Source organism: Bidens hawaiensis, unplaced genomic scaffold (genome assembly GCF_021521415.1).
Source record: "Bidens hawaiensis isolate Kalapana, Puna unplaced genomic scaffold, B.hawaiensis_p1.1 tig00000599_1, whole genome shotgun sequence".
NCBI lineage: Eukaryota > Viridiplantae > Streptophyta > Magnoliopsida > Asterales > Asteraceae > Bidens > Bidens hawaiensis.
In genome coordinates this window covers 3,809,383-3,824,149 of record NW_027491036.1, presented here as the reverse complement: position 1 = coordinate 3,824,149, position 14,767 = coordinate 3,809,383, and the positions used below count along the sequence as shown (strand labels likewise).

At 37.2% G+C, this 14,767-nt stretch overlaps 1 pseudogene; it reads right to left on the bottom strand.

Moving 5' to 3' along the window:
- Positions 1-13,121, bottom strand: part of LOC143636566 (subtilisin-like protease SBT1.7) — a 33,286-nt pseudogene extending 20,165 nt beyond the window's left edge.
- Positions 13,122-14,767: the final 1,646 nt, after the last annotated feature.

Here is a 14,767-nt window from a genome sequence, read left to right as displayed (position 1 = left end):
CCACCAAAAAGCTTGAATTGATCCACACAGATGTATGTTGACCAATGCAAGTACCAAGTCTTTGTGGAAATCAGTGCTATTATCTGTTTTCATTGATGATTACATCAGGATGTGTTGGGTATATTTCACCTCTAACTAGTCTGATGTCTTTTCAAAGTTCAAAACTTTAAAGGGAGGTGAAACTTCAATCAAGGTGTTAAGATCTAACATGGGTGGGGAGTATACCTTCGCTGAATTCAATAAGTTCTTTTGAATCACATGGCATTAAAAGGGAGCTTACAATCATGAACATAATAGAGTGGCAATGGAACAAGCAACCCGTATCCAATGAAGCCAACTATATTGACCTTTTCCCTATCCCTAGCAATGAACCTACTTACTCACAATCTAGTTCAAACACCAACACTTCAACACCACATACTCCAACATCAACTCCCAGCCAAAACCAATCACAAATTCATGATCAAAGTCCCAACCAAAGCTAATCACCTACCTAATCCCATCACCAGCCTCTTCTTCCTTACCATCCTCACAGTAGCATAACATATATACTCCAACTCATCCACCTAGAAAAAAGGGGGCTGAATATAGTGTATGTTAATGCTAAAAAGATTAATGTTGTTGCTGACTTTTACAACTGCCAATTTGCTTTGAATGTTACAGATCCAATTCATTCTGATGAAACTATTATTAAGAAGGAATGGGTTGAAGCTATGTGAGAAGAGTTGGATGTTATTAATAGAAAGTCGTCTTGAGAACTTGTAAAGATTCCACCTGGCAAGAACTTGGTTGGTCTAAATTGGCTGTAACAACTCGGACTTTTCATTTAAGTAATAATAAATCTTTGTAATATTTAATTTTTGCAAAGAACACTCGATCATCAAATCTCGAGCCTCTATTTAGTGTTAGATTCATTATTCAATCCATATTTATTTTCCTCAATTTATGCTACTTAGGATTTGTCGTCGGTAATTCTCGAAGAGCATGGCTACTTTTTTCTTATCTAACCTTTTCCGATGTGCTTAATTTCTACGGTGAGTATCTCATTCCCCTTCTTTTACTTATTTTTAACCGTTTTGGGGACATATGCGTTCGTAGATATTTTACTATTATTTAATGCTTAAACTTGCAACTGTTATCTTGGGTGTGTAACAATTCATACCCAACGTGTTATATGCTTATATGCTTTACTTGAATACATGTCGGAGAGGTCCAACACATTCTCAGACTAGTATGATCATACCCCCGTTGTGTTAGCCATCGTTCAGTTCATCTAACATCGAGCTTACCGATAACATTATTTACTTGCTCATTGGTTAAATTGCTTATCTCACTTGGCACAGTATGCTCTTTTATGTTATTATTATAGTATCTTAAATATGGTGTTATACTCATTCAACATAGTGTTGACAAAACCTATTTGTATTCTTAACGCATATGCTTGTTATCGCATGATATTATTATAAAGATTGTTTGGAGACACTTAGGATTGCATGCTAGAGAGAAGAAACAAGGATTTAGATCTTATTTTGTCTTTACTTATTTTAATGATATTTATGTACTATGATTATTTGAAGTTATTGTACTATTTAAATTAGAATAATATATATCATAAATTTTAGTTTCGCATGATAGTACCTTGAGAGTTGTGAGCAATCAGCTCATGCCCCGACATTTCCATCTTAGATTGGGGTGTGACAGTGGCTCTATAAAAGAAAGTTGGGGCTGATGAAAGTGTTCTTCGCCTCATGGCCAGAATTCTGGCAAAGAGATACTCACAACAATAGAGTATAGATTATCAAGAAACTTTCACTCTAGTAGTAAGGTTTGAAACAATTCGTGTTGTTTTTAAGTATTGCAGCCCGAATGGATTGGAGGATTCAATAACTTGATGTCAAGTTGGCCCTTCTAAATGGAGACTTAACAAAAGAAATATACGTGGAACAACCTCAAGGATTCATTGTATTAAGTAAAGAAGATTATGTGTAGAAGTTGAAGAAGGCACTCTATGGTTTGAAGCAAAACCCAAGAGCATGGTATGCCAAGATTGAGGGCTGCTTTGTTCAAAATGGGTGTCTTAGAAGAGTTAATGAGCCTACATTGTATGTAAAAGTTGGTGAAACTCATAAACATATATGTATGTTGATGATATATATATATGTATGTTTGTATGTATGTTGATGATATCATATGCAGAAGCCCATGTTCTAGTCTCATTGCAGAGTTTAAACAAGGTATGCAACATATGTTTGAAATAACTGATTTGGGACTTCTTAAGTTCTTCTTGGGCTTAGAAGTCTATCGGTCTAAAGACGGAATTCTTTTGGATCAAGAGAATTATGCCAAGATTCTGCTCGCAAAGTTTGGATTGGCTAACGATAATGCAGAGTAGACTCCTATGAATACAAGTAATAAACTAACACTTAATGATGAGGTTGATAAAGCTAATGAGGTAACTTATACGAGCCTTGTTGGTGGTCTAATTTATCTGACTTATACTAGGCCTGATCTGGCATATGTTGTGGGTATGGTTGCATGATTCATGTAATCACCTTCCCAAATTCACTTTGGGGTTGCCAACATGATACTAAGATATGTTTTAGCAACACTTGCTTTTAGTTTGTGGTATAAAAGTGGTGCAAAGTACTGACAGTGACTAGGCATCATGTGCAGATGATCTAAAAAGTCACTCCCAATGTTTTCACTCTTGGTAGAGGAGCAGTTTCTTGTAGTTCAAAGAAGCAGTCTACAATAGCTTTGTCTAGTGCTGAGGCTTAATACATTGTTTCTACAACAGCAACATGTCATGCTATATGGTTAAGAAGAACATTAGAAAATATGGGCTTTACTCAAAAGGGGGCTACTTTAATATTCTATGACAACAAATCAACAATTAATCTAAGTACAAATACCATCTTGCATAGCCATTCAAAGCATATTGAACTCACACATCACTTTGTAACAGAAATGGTAGCTCAAGAAATGGTGAAATTGGAGCATTGCAATACAAATGAACATCTTGCTAATGTGTTAACCAAGGCTGTTACTCGTGAAAAGTTTGTGTACTTTTGGCCTTTGCTAGGAGTTGTTGAGCATGGACCAAGGGAGTGTGTCAAAATGTGATCCATTGCATTCAAGGTTGTCGGTGAGTTACGTGGGATCTGCCTAATAAATACATGTCATTTATTTAAATTGTTGCGTTAAAGTCATTTGTTATTTTGTATAAGTATGAATGAGATCTCGATATGTTTGTTATATCATGATCTTAAGGTTATAGCCATTGTTTAGTTTTCTACGTAATCGTTACACGTAAACTATTTATGCAAGCAGTCTTGCAATCACACATCAATCAAAAAAAGCCATTGCCATCTTGGGTTCTTAGCAACATTCATCAATCTTATACCAACGTATGAGTGCTACAAAACTAGACAACAATGCAGAAATATATCATGTAGAACATACCTACCCAAAAAAACCACTTCCTAGATCAATCCTAGAAGAACAAGCAATCAAACCCGGCTCATAGCCAACCAAGGCTTAAACAAAAGCCCAAAACAAAAAAAAATATTGAAACACAATGGGACCAATATGCCTCGGGGGGGGGGGGGGGGGGAGGTTGATTTAGAAACCAGTTTTAGAGGAAAAATATGCAAACTGATTCGGTTCGGGTTATAAACCGGTTTGGGGAAAAAATTGTTTTGAGGCAAGACAAAACCGTTCTTTTTTTCAAATCATGTCGGTTTCAGAACCGGTTTGGCAAATCAGGAGTGTTGGGCGTTATTTTGATATACTTAGGCTTAGGTGTGACATCCGTCGTTTTTAGTTTATTTATTTGTATTTGTTTACCTGACCCAGACTTGTATTTGGATCTTTATTATTACTGATATCGAGTGTTTATTAGTATTTAATGTTGTCTAATTTACTTTGTACTGTTTTGATATTTAAATATGTTAGAACATCCATAGAAACTCTTATTTTGGCCTAAAACCATAATTCTGGAAACCATAGGGGCTAAATTTGCCATATAAGAAAGTCAGGAACATCACCCCCCTCGCTTGGTGTGTGTGGAGGGGAGGGGGGATGTAATTCCTACACGTAGCTCGGGGAAGTCAGCAGCTCAACAAAAATGAGATTTGGTTTGTTTTTTACTCATTTATCATCCAATCTTCATCCTAAACTCATTTTTATTCAAATTCAAGGGTTTTATAACATTCCTACGCATTTTCTATCATGATTCAACGAATTTTATCATTTAAATCAAGATAATGATCGAGATTTAGTGTTTATCATATTCCATTTTTGAGTTTTAAACAAGTTTGATGATTTGTTGATAAACATGAAGTTCTAATTCGTTTCCTATATAAACAACCCACCCTTTGCCTTCATTCTTTGCTACAACTCGTAATCCTTACTCACATTCACGAATTCACGACCCAATCAAGTGTTCTTCAAGTTTTGGCTTTCAAAAGTCAAACAGGTCTCTTAAGCATCAATCATCTCGTTTTTCCATCGATCCTCAAGTAAGCTTTGGTTTTTATTGTTAGTTATCAAACCTTGAATGAACACCCCTATCCAATTTAAATGGATTTGGGGGATTTCATGTTTTTTTAGTCAAATTCAAGTTAGGGTTTATGGAACTAAATTCGGGCTTTTCAATTACAATATTGTTAGTGCATGATTTGTGGTCTGCAGCTGAACGAATAGGTTAGGGATAGTTTAGTCTTTATGTTAAATGTAATAAGGCCCATTCGCTATGGATTGTATAGTGAATGAGGTCCATTCATTAGACTAGGCTCATTCATTAATATATTGCTCATTCGCTAAGGGTGTTTAGCAAATGTGAAGCCATTCGTTACGGGAACACCCCATTCGTTAGTGATGTTAACGAATGGGTACTGGGCCTATAAATAGGCAGTTCATGTTCATACGAATGGGAGGAGATCTAGGCCTAATGTATTCATGCCGTTACAATTCCAGATTCTCTCCATAATGTATTGATAATGTATAACACTAACGTATAAATAAAGTACTTCTTAACATATTCATCTCGTGTATCGTATTGATTTATTGTGTTAGTGACTAGATCTTGGCTCGCGCAATGTATCGTAACGTATTTACAACTATGAATTGACCAGAATTAACTTTTTGACTTTTCTATGTTTTATGTTTGTAATTATGTTTTGAACATGTTGGACCCGAATCCGATCTCATAACGACATTCGGACCAACTACGAACTGAACACTCGCTTAAGTTTCGTGTTCTTTATTTTTATATTAAATCTCATATTTTATTTATGAGTCTTGTTCGGTTTAATTTGATTTTAAATTTGTAATATTTATTTAAATTTTAGGGCATCCTCAAGTTCAGTTTGGTCAGCTCGCTTAAGTCGGTTTTCTTTTATTTAATTATCTTCTTTCACTAGCCAACTCTTAATGTGAGTAAATCACATACCCTTTTTAGTTTTAAATGTTTGGGGACAACATGTATATTAGAAACCTCAAAACTATTATTTCACATCCTCTATTACAATTCTAATATATGCGTATACGTGTATTGCTCAATTATATGTTACATGTAATGTGCAAAAGTGTTTATTGATTTATTGTTGGCGGCCTCATCCTCATCTTCATCCTCGTTAGTAAGATCTTACGCCATCTTAGTAGCTTGACTTAGTGTCATGATGAACATTTTTTTATTTTTTATTGTTTCAAGTTAATTGTTGTGATTACGCATCCGCGTGAAAATTGGATTTATTATTATATATATCCAATTGTGTATTTTCTTACCAACATTGTGTCGATCAAATATAATTTTCATACATGTTTCAAGTACTTTATGGGATAAGAGAGACAAACAATTAGTTGATTACCTTTAGGATGTCAACAATTTAATTAGTTATCATGATGGTGGTTTGGATTTTATTTATTTGGATAATTTTTTTTTTTTGAGATTTGTGATGTACTTTGACTAATGGAATTTAAATAATTAAATATTTGACTAGATTATTGTTAGTATCTTCTAAGAAACTGTGCAATCAATTGCGCCCGGAAATTTATGTCATAGATTAGGATGTGACAGATTGTTATCAGAGCCGACGGCTATAGGATCGGCTATAGGATAAGTGGTTAGAAAAATGACCTAATACCATGCTTGGGGTCCCATACGTGCTTGTGTGTTTCCCTAATTGTTTATTATTGATTGACAATGCTTACTTAATTATTTGAATATTTTTTTCTATAATTGATGTACACGCACACACTTCTCCAAGTTTATGCCTCATCCTTAAAATTGTTTTCAAACCCTAGTTGTTATTTATTTTGAGAAATTCCTTTAGAATTTCTTGATTTTCATTTTCCATTCTTTCTTAAAGTATGGGAAGTTGTGTCGGGATTTCATAGTAACAGGAAGAGGGGAATACTATGAGTCGGGTCTTGTTAAAACGATTATGAGAATCAAAGCAAAGATGTTATTCCTTTCCTGTGGGATTTTCCGAATATAGTATTTGAACTTGTTGGGAAACGCGAAAATGTGTCACATACTTCAAAGCTTTAAGTAGTCTAGTGGTTATATTGAATAAAGATAACTAAATTCCATGTTTATAACCGAATTCATGGTGATGCGTGACTAAACTCAGTTTTCTCATTATTATTTTTGTTGAATGAACGAGTGAAGTATAGGGTGGTTCCGAAAATACTTCAGCCGTTCACTTCAACCCCCTTATCTCAATTTTTGATTGTTTTGTTAGACATCCATGGTGGTTCATGGACAACCCAACACCCAAATTTTGGTTTTATTTTGAATTTCAATTGTTTTTTTTGGAGAAACATGGTGTTTCATGAAAAATCCAACCATTTATTTCAATTATTTTACATTTTATTTGTGGATTGAAATATGATATCCATGGTGGTTCATGGATGTTTTAGTTATCCGATAAAATTTTAAATTAAAAATTGTTATATTTTATTTCAGAATGTTTAAAATCTACAAACCTCAACCTCGATCACCACCACAACCTCAAAATAGTGTCCAAACTTGAATTATTTTAATATTTTAATTTAGTTATCATAAGGACCTCATGAATTTCCTCATATCATAAAATTTCATATTTTATTCTCATAGAATGTCTTCTGGTCGTTACGTTCGTACCGCAAGGAACAACAAGAACTCCAAGAAGAAAATGGCTTCTTAATTTTCTTTGGAGATGGCTACAATGCTCCCCAAACTCATGATGAAAATGCAAACCATCAATTCCGTTACCACAACGCAAATCCCCTTGCTTGTTCCTACAAGAAGTTCAATTATGCTACCCCTCCCAAGTTTGTTGGAGGGAAGGATGTTGTTTGAATGCATGTAGAGCATTTTACTCCATTGCCAATGTCTCGAGGACAAGAAAACCACATATGTTTCTAGTGTTTTTGAATTAAGAGCCTTTAATTGGTGGAAAAATGAGAAATACTCCCGAGGGGCCGAAGTAGTCATGGCTATGTCGTGGGACGATCTCAAAGAAATCATGCTCACGAAGTTCCGCTCGAAACACGAGATACAAAGATTGGATGCTGAATTTTGGGTGCTTAAACAAGAAAGGAATGCTAGTGACACCTACAATAACCGTTTCCATGAGCTTAGTTTGTTGGTTCCCCACTTGATCACTCCTCTCTCCCGAGCCATTGACAAATATATAGCCGGGTTGCCCATGAAAATTCAAGACTTCGTCTTGAGTAGTAAACCGCAAAACCTTCATGCTGCCATCACTCTCGTTGCTTCTCTCACCAAGAACCACGTTAAGGCAGGGACTATGACGAGGAATAATACCAAGAAACTAGAGAGAAGGCCGCAACCGAACTCGCAAAAGAGGTCAAGGCCGAGACATATTATAAGCCCAATAATCATGCCAACCTCTAATCTATCAACAAGAAAAAACGTAAAGCTGATCACCACAACTATTCTTTAACCCAATCCAATCCACCACAACCTAAAGCTGTGACAATCGTCAATTTCAGGTTAACCTCGTTAACTCAACTCCGTCAATTCAAACTTTAAGATCGTTGAATCTTTAACGCACACTTCATTACATTTAAACTAGGGTTTAAATGACGCTTAACACTTACTACATGTGTAGTCTTTCGGGATTTGCACCGAAACGCAAACGAGTTAACGCAAACGATTGACAAATAAACGACAAACGTCAAGACACTAATTATATGATTAATATGTGTTAGGATTATGTGCTATGTGATAATGGTATGGTCATGTTATCTTATTGTTCAAGTATGATGGAATATTCTAGAGAAAAACAACAATTGGAAGTTTAGGGACTAGAATGTAACTTGTTTGCTTATAAATATAACTTAAACTCTAAACCCTAACTATTATTATTATTATTATTAACCCTACGATCGGCTCTCCCCTTGCTCCCCTATCCACGGCTGCCGTCCACATAGATCACACACACACACATCAATTCAAGTCCTTGATCCAAGAACTAGGTGCTAGGAAGGTATACTTGATCACCTCTTACCTCCTTGTTGTGTAATTTTTATGTTTAATGGGTTATGTGAAAACCCTAAGTCAGCCGATTCATGCCAGCTTACCCGATCAGATTCGCGATGCGCAACTGGAAGCTTTGAAAGATGATAATCTCCCATCGGAACTCATGCGGGGCATGAGCAAGCAACTTGAAACCAGGTCGGACGGGGTCCGATATTTTGAGAACCGGATTTGGGTTCCACGATACGGAGAGTTGAGAACTCTAGTGATGGACGAAGCTCACAAGTCCCGATATTCTATCCACCCCGGCTCAGATAAAATGTATCATGATTTAAAGGAACTTTACTGGTGGCCGAACATGAAAGCCGACATTGCAACCTACGTGAGCAAATGTTTGACTTGTGCCAGAGTCAAGATAGAATACCAGAAACCATCTGGTCTACTGCAACAGCCGGAACTCCCAATGTGGAAATGGGAACAAATCTCAATGGACTTTATTACGGGTTTGCCTAAGACACCGACGGGATGCGATACCATCTGGGTGATCGTTGACCGGTTGACTAAATCGGCACATTTTCTAGCGATTAAGGAAACAGACAAAATGGAAAGACTGACTCGTGTCTACATGAAGGAAGTAGTGTCAAGACACGGAGTGCCTGTCTCCATCATTTCCGACCGAGATTCTCGTTTTACCTCACACTTTTGGAAGTCGCTGCAAAGCGCACTGGGCACACGTCTCGATATGAGTACCGCATACCATCCTCAGACAGATGGGCAGAGTGAACGGACTATCCAGACCCTGGAGGATATGTTGCGTGCATGCGTCTTAGATTTCGGAAAAAGTTGGGAACCCCATTTACCCTTGGTAGAGTTTTCGTATAATAACAGCTACCACGCAAGCATTAAGGCAGCGCCGTTTGAAGCGCTGTACGGACGGAAGTGTCGATCACCACTCTGCTGGGCAGAGGTGGGTGATAGCCAAATCACTGGTCCGGAACTGGTACTCGAAACTTCGGAAAAGATTGTTCAAATCCGAAATCGCATGGCAGCAGCACGAGATCGACAAAAGAGTTACGCCGACAAGCGCCGAAAACCTCTCGAATTTCAAGTAAACGATCGAGTGTTACTCAAAGTCTCACCTTGGAAAGGTGTGGTTCGCTTTGGTAAGCGAAACAAACTTAACCCGCGATATGTTGGTCCGTACCGGATAACTGAGCGCATTGGTCCGGTGGCGTACCGACTGGATCTACCAACAGAACTCGGTGGCGTACACGATGTATTCCACGTATCAAATTTGAAGAAATGCCTATCTGATGAAACCCAAGTAGTCCCTTTGGAGGAACTACAAGTTGATGAACAGTTACGGTTCATTGAGGAACCAGTCGAGGTTTTGGATTGGGAAACCAAAACGCTCAAACACGGCAAAATTCCAATCGTTAAGGTTCGTTGGAACTCGAGACGTGGACCGGAGTTCACGTGGGAACGCGAGGATCAAATGATGAAAAAGTATCCTCACCTTTTTGAAGGGCTAACCAAACACCGGAAACCGCGAAACCCGGCAAACCGTCAAACATCACCGGAGGTATGAACTAAATTTCGGGACGAAATTTCTTTCTACTAGGGGATGATATGACAAACTGAAAATTTTTCTTACTTTTTCAGGCTCTCATCACGACTTGACTCAATTTTCGGGACGAAAATTCTTTAACATGGGAATGATGTGACAATCGTCAATTTCAGGTTAACCTCGTTAACTCAACTCCGTCAATTCAAACTTTAAGATCGTTGAATCTTTAACGCACACTTCATTACATTTAAACTAGGGTTTAAATGACGCTTAACACTTACTACATGTGTAGTCTTTCGGGATTTGCACCGAAACGCAAACGAGTTAACGCAAACGATTGACAAATAAACGACAAACGTCAAGACACTAATTATATGATTAATATGTGTTAGGATTATGTGCTATGTGATAATGGTATGGTCATGTTATCTTATTGTTCAAGTATGATGGAATATTCTAGAGAAAAACAACAATTGGAAGTTTAGGGACTAGAATGTAACTTGTTTGCTTATAAATATAACTTAAACTCTAAACCCTAACTATTATTATTATTATTAACCCTACGATCGGCTCTCCCCTTGCTCCCCTATCCACGGCTGCCGTCCACATAGATCACACACACACACATCAATTCAAGTCCTTGATCCAAGAACTAGGTGCTAGGAAGGTATACTTGATCACCTCTTACCTCCTTGTTGTGTAATTTTTATGTTTAATGGGTTATGTGAAAACCCTAAGTCAGCCGATTCTTGCATGTATATGATTGTGATGATTCTTGTTAATTGGATGATAGATTGATAACTAGTTTGATAGTATTGCATGTTAATTGTTGTGTCCTTGATTGAGAGTGTAAATAAAACCCTAAGCTTGCATGTATGTGGGATTGATATGCATGGATAGTAGTTATAGGGTCTAGGGGGTTATATGGATGCATGATAGTTCATAGGTTGTGATTATGTTGAGTTTTGATGTGAACAGATTCTGGACAGAATGTATATACGATGTTTAACTGACTGTAACGAAGTGTAAACGTGGAAATTGATTGAGATTGTGGGTACTGCAGTAAACTAGGTTGAGTCTAGTTTCTATGAAGTATAAATTCGTAATTTTTGGATAAGTGGAAGTATACTTTTATGATTTTACAAAAACGTGATGCAAAGCTGAGCTGTTAGACCTGCTGTTAGGTTATGTTGTAAATGTTATATCTCATGAACCACGAGACCAATTGGGTTGGTTCCACTTCTGGAAGTTGACTCACTGAGTTAGGAACCAAACCCAAGTGGTCTTGCATTTATTGGATTTTTCGTTTAACGGGAATTGCAAATAACATTCTGATGTGCATGAATCTGGTTGATAAAAGTTAGCTGTAATGTTTTGATCATTGTGAACAATCTATATGGAATAAAAATAAGATAAAATATGTTCTGGAAACCTAAGACATGTATGTTTCTGTGGTAATTTTTGGTGAATTAATTGGGACGTTATAATCGGTGAACTAGTACAATCTTTCGAGTAGAAATTCTGTCATAACGAAACTAGCTGCTGAGTTGTATAGGAATGCATGAAATATGATAGTTTCTATATAATTGTTGTAATTTTGACCAAAATACCCTTGCGGGGAAATAGTTGCTAGTTGATTGCCATGAATTGACCAAATTACCCTTGCGGGAAATATTGGTTAGTTAGTCTTTGTTTGTTGACCAAATTGCCCTTACGGGAATTATTGCTAGTAAGTAGGTTATTAACACATGACACGGAAGTAATTGCTCACTCATATGTCGTATCACGATTGTACTTGTAGAGTCATACACAATACACAAACGAAACACGAAACATGTTACGTGCATAGGTATTATGTGCCGAGTCTAGAGACTCGTTAAACGTTCCGATACTTAGAAAATCTCCTTGTTGTTTTAGAACGCTAGAGAGTTTTCTACGACGCGCATCACTCGGTGATCTAGATCGGATATTCTTCGCAAACAGTGAGTTCACTTACCCCACTCTTAAACTGCTTTCAAATGTTTTTCCACTTGGGGGAGATAACATACTCCGATAAACATATTTTCTGAGATAAACGCATATGAAAGATTTTGTTATAAATTATATATCACTTGTAAAGGCTAAGCGGCATTTGTAACAACTTGAAGTCCCACACATCGGACCGGTTAATATTTGGAATAGCGAGTCACTTTTGGGTAGTACTACTGGGTTTGACAAACCCCACCCGACGTTATAGCTCAACTGGAGGTTGAGTGGGTGTAAATTTGGGCTAACACATACCATGGTCTGGATGACCTGGTGACGGGCACTTGATAAACAGTCAGCTTCGGTCGCGAACCACTTAGCAATACTTGTTGTATAGATTAGCTACCTATCGATATATAATTTAACATAACACTATCTGGTAATGCAACACTTAAACGTTGTAACATGGTTACACGCTCAAACGTCGTAACGAGGTTACGCAATACTTAAACGTTGTAACGTGGTTACACACTCAAACGCCGTAACGAGGTTACGCAACATTTAAACGTCGTAACGAGGTTACGCAAAACGCTAAACAATTTATCTTATCTTACTTGTGAACTCACCAACCTTGTGTTGACACTTTTAGTATGTTATTCTCAGGTAGCCGAGGCGGGCGCGCGGTTTAGGAGCATGCATTATTGAAAACACTTTTATTCTGCAAATTTAAACTTAAACAGTTACTTTTGGTTTTTAAGTCGTCCTGCGTGACGCAACTTTTGAATTAAGGTTTTACGCTTCCGCATTTACTTTCATTTAAACGTTTTTCTTTGGTTTGGTTATAACTAATGATTCCGATCCTGCCAGTTCACACCCTCTGACGGTAAAACTCCGTTAGTGGATTTTGAGGGTGTGACAAAAGCCTAGAAGGCCTATCCTAACAAGAAACCCTATATTAGGCCTCAACCGTTGTGCACCACTTGTCAACGCCATCATCTCGCTTATACCTCGTACTGTCTTTGCACCAGTTTTAACCAATATGGTCACCTTGCCAACACTTTCCATGAAGTTACTTGTTGACAAACCACTCTGAGAATCCATGGTCTATTTGTCATATTAGATCTAGTCTTTAATATGATCGTGTTATGACTCGACTAGGTTTACTCTATGTAACTTTGTGTAACGAGAGGAGATTTAGACAGAGTAATGAGGCTAAATGTAATAAAATAAGAACTGATAACTTGATAATTTACTAGGTATTTATATGTGATAGCTCATTCGTTACGTCATCCGTATACATACCATAACGAATGACCTTCCGTACATTACTTCTCATTCATTAACATCCCTAATGAATGAGGTCCAAAACACATGGCCTCATTCACTAAACATGCCTTAGCGAATGAGCCTTACACACATTTACTAAAATACCCCTATACATTATGCTAACATCCAAATACATTAAGCAAAGACTGAAAAGACAAACGATGTACCAACAAACTCCCCCTCGTCTCGATATTTGTGGTCTTCAACTCTTAAATATGTCAGTCTTCCAATCAGCACAGTTATGAATTCCAAATGCACGACAAACATGAACAGCCCGTTGGAATTGCATAACTAGCTCATTGTCTTTGTTGTGCACCCATCTGATCTGATAATGAAATAACACATCGTTATCAGACTCAGATAAGTTAACCAGCCACGTCAGATCAATTATTCGAATAAATTCGATCTTTAATCCAAAACCCAATACTATTGCTGCTTATCCCATCTTGTCATCATAGAACTACCTATTGAATCTCTTGTAAAGGCTTTGAGGAAAAGTTCGAGTCGGCTTCACGTTAAGCACCAACTTTCTCCAGCCAGTGCGTGGATCAATCTCATCAACATACTTTCTAGTCGGCACCTATGGCTTGAAAAATATGAAACCATAATTAACCTCATGGACCAAATGATGATAGTACCAATTCTCCAACTGATTATTACTCATAAATGGCCTATATGCCAGTGTACGAATATCCCATTGTGGCATGGTAAGAACATCAGTAATATGTCTAAAAAACTGCATACCGTTCTCCCACTTCACGATACAAACCTTTAACTCTGGTTCATACATCCAAGAGATGATATCACCTTTGACAGTCTTCACAACTACAAACTTCTTCATCTGATATGCAGGCATGTGGGCCTTTTATTGTAGATAATCTTCTTTTGATTCATACCACAACGTGTCGATCATCGTTTCATCTTCTTTGCATTATAATTAAACATATCATCATAAGCTTGACATGTCTCGGGTTCTTACACCTTCTCTTTACCTTTCTTCTTCTCTTCCTTCTTTCACAAACACTCTTCGGCTGCTTCAAAATGTTCAGTATTAAAAAATGGAATCCCATCATTAGTGTTAAACTATGTATACATATCCAGGTATTCCTTAGCCGTCACATCTTCCATCTCCACATCACCATAGCAAGTTTTCCCAGATGGAACACTTGTATTAAATCTGACTTCCTTTGTATCTTCCACTTCCCGTCTCTCCAATTCCTCCACATCTTCTTTGTTTAGGTTAAGAATAATGGTGATATGTTCTTTAGTCAAATAGTGGTCAACAAACTCGCATTCTTCTATGTCAGCTGCATCAACCATACTCATTACAACCCCGTTCTCATCCACAAACAACACCATCTTCACTTTTAATATGGATACATCAGAAACTTATGAGTCTTCGTGGTGTAGTTCTCTTTAAA